We start from the raw sequence: 3,119 nt of genomic DNA, 5'->3' as shown, positions 1-3,119 counted from the left end.
AAAGAAAGAAAGAAAGAAAGAAAGAAAGAAAGAAAGAAAGAAAGAAAGAAAGAAAGAAAGAAAGAAAGAAAGAAAGAAAGAAAGAAAGAAAGAAAGAAAGAAAGAAAGAAAGAAAGAAAGAAAGAAAGAAAGAAAGAAAGAAAGAAAGAAAGAAAGAAAGAAAGAAAAAAAAAGAAAGCAAGCTTGGAGTTGATTCTCCAGCGTGGAAGACTGTCAACAACAGCATTTTCTATTTGTACTATTTAAAAGATAGTCTTGGTGGTCTCTTGGTTTCTCAGAAGAGGGAAATTTTACACTTGGAGCTGTTTATTAGGGAGAACGTACAGTGACAGATAACACCAACTCTCTATTATCCATGAAAAGAAATAAGTAAAAATCACTCCTGGGTCTAAATTTCACTTGAACTGTGGGTTTCAATCTTCCTTTCTTTCCAGCCCTTCTGGGATTCTCTAAGTAAAATCCATTGGTTTTAATTTCTTCTTAGTCCCTTGCAAGCCTTAAACAGGGGGGGAGTAATGAACAGTGAAATGGCCCCAACAGCCCCGACGGGGGAATTGAGGAAAGAGAATGAGGCCTGGATACAGAAGGGATGGGGGGGGCGGGGGGGGGGGGGGNCGCCGCCGCAGGGCGCCTGGAGCTCCCCCGTCCCCTGGTGCGGGCATCTGCTTCCCGACGGGGAAATCGAGGCCGCTTCGGGCACACGGAGGACCCTGCCCGCGGTGCCGCGTTAGAGGAGCAGGCGACGCCGTCGGTGCCCGGCGGGTTCTGCCTCAAGAAGCCCCTAGGCCGTGAGCGTCCCAGTTCTTCGGCACCGTCGCCCTCCTAACCGCAGCTTGGGAGCTGTCCCCTTTCCCTCAGTGATGCTGGGTGTCCTCAGAAAGGATCCAGGGTGGGCTGGAGAGTCCAGGGCAGAGTGGAGGCCGTTGGGGGAGGACAGAACCGCCCCAGGTTCGGAGGAGACGCCTGTCAGGACATTGAATGCAAGCCCTTCTGAGCAGTTATTTTTATTCCTGGGCCTTTCTTCCTCGTCCTCGTCCTCCCCTCCTTTTTTTTTTTTTTTTTTTTTTTTTTTTTTTTTCCCCTCTTCTGTTCAGCTATTTGTGTTTTCTGATCGGATAAGTGATTTGCGGCAGGAAATGAGATATCTTTATTCCAGAAGCACTGTGGTTCTAATGGTATCTATTCCAGAGCCGGCTTCAGTCGTGGCCTTTTTTTAATTTGTTTTTGTTTTGTTTTTGTTTTTGTTCTACTTGCAGGTTATTTTGTGATGAAGAGAACACAGCGCTGTGCAGCCCCGGCGTCTTTCCTCCTCCCTTCCACACAATGTAACTCAATTAAATACGGGGACACCTACGCCTCCCTTCCCGCAGGACCCTTCCAGCTGCTCCCCACGCTCTGAAGTGCCAGCCTTGTATGGGCAGGGAAAGCCTCGTGTTGAACTTCCCAATTTGCAAGACACATAGCAAAAGAAGGGACTCTAAAGAGCTGTTGTCACTCTTATTTTTGGTTTCTTCTTTTCTAGGCCTTACCTAGTAAATGTTTTGGTGGCCTTACTGTGACTTTAAAAATCCTGTAGGTCTGAGGACATGAGATTGCAGACACTCCAGGTCTTTAGAAGCACAATTCCTGTTTTTCTGATTGATGAGTTAGGATTAACACACTCGGTGCCAAAGAAATAACAACTTATAGATCGACGTGAACTGAGAATTTTTGCCTTTATGAAAGCTTCATCGGTAACTTTTTACCAGACGTTCTAAGAGCTTCAAGAAAATTCAATCATTCCCAGGTTGAACAAGTCAAAGGGGGTTGGACAAGAGCCCTGCATTTCTCTTTTCTCAATTTCTGGCCAAACGAAGAGGGAGTAGGTCATTTATGAGTACTGGAGAGTAGTGGAATCTGGGGTTCGATGATTTCCTGACGTAAATGCTGCGGGGTGGGGGTAGGAGGGGAGGATGCATGGGTGCAGGCGGAGCAGGGCACTGGCCAGGGTCCCTGAGAGTCAAAAGGCAGGGGCCATCAAGTCAGCAGTGGGGACCCTAAAGTCAGAAGGTGGAGGAATCACAGAGACAGAAGGTGTGGGATCATCGAGTCAGAAGATGGAGAATCCTAGAATCAGAAGGTGGGGTGGCCTAAAATCTGAACGCTGAGAACTTAGAGTCAGAGGGAGGAGCCAGAAGGGGGGGGTATAGGGTCACAATGTGGGGTGCCGGAGACAGAGCAGCTGCCTTCAGATGGCCCCTCTCTAGGAACTGAGGAATCTGAGGGCGCAGGCCGCTAGGCCTGCGTGAACACCCCAAAGCCTGCGGATTCAGATTGCCAGCTACTGTTGCATCCTCCGCACGCTTGCCTTGGCCACGCCCCCAATTATTTCACTTCTGGGTCCAGTGTTTCCTGAGGTTCGCCAGCAAGAATCCACCCAGCAATTATCTCCCCTCTCGCGCTCATGGGGGGACGTTAACCACGAACGCGCTGGAGAAGAAAGGTACAGATGGGTCTTTTATTGAACACTTGGAAATGTTTCCAAGGCTTTTGTTTTCCTCCCCCATTCATTCCTGCCGGATCACTGGGATCTGCCAACTTCAGTCCCCAGAGGCTGCGGCGGGAGGTCCCGGGCCACCCGGAGCCCCCGCCAGGGGGCGCGCTCTGGCCGTGGCGCCGAGCCGAGTCCGAGAGGGGGCTGGGAGGGGATGGGGGTTGGGGGGGAGGCCAACAACCCGCTTCGGCACTGCCTCCGGTCTGATGCCCGTGTTGGGTCGCTCGCTGCTCCTTACCCGAGCTTCGACCTGTGCCCACCTGCCCCACCCCCCCGTCCAGGGTCACAGGCAGCAGCAGCTATTGAGTAAAGGCTGCACCGGGGACGCCCCGACCCCGGCCTTACTCCGGGGCCAGCCGCCCGGCGTTGGAGAGGAGAAAGCAGATAGTGGTGATTACAGGGAGCCGAGAAGTTTCCTAGTGAGGTCTGGAAACCTGGTGGGGGGAGGTGCGGCAGGAGATGGGGGACTCCCGCAGAGGGACTCAGGGAGAGATCCCGGAGTCCAACCACTTGCTTCTCGCCCATGGGGGGGGGCCCCAGCCCCCCCCCCCCCTTCTGAGGGCAGAAGTGAGGTTGCGACCATCTC

The sequence above is a fragment of the Galeopterus variegatus genome, unplaced genomic scaffold, assembly GCF_000696425.1.
Source record: "Galeopterus variegatus unplaced genomic scaffold, G_variegatus-3.0.2 Scaffold3000, whole genome shotgun sequence".
Classification (NCBI taxonomy): domain Eukaryota; kingdom Metazoa; phylum Chordata; class Mammalia; order Dermoptera; family Cynocephalidae; genus Galeopterus; species Galeopterus variegatus.
This window is presented reverse-complemented; position numbering follows the sequence as displayed.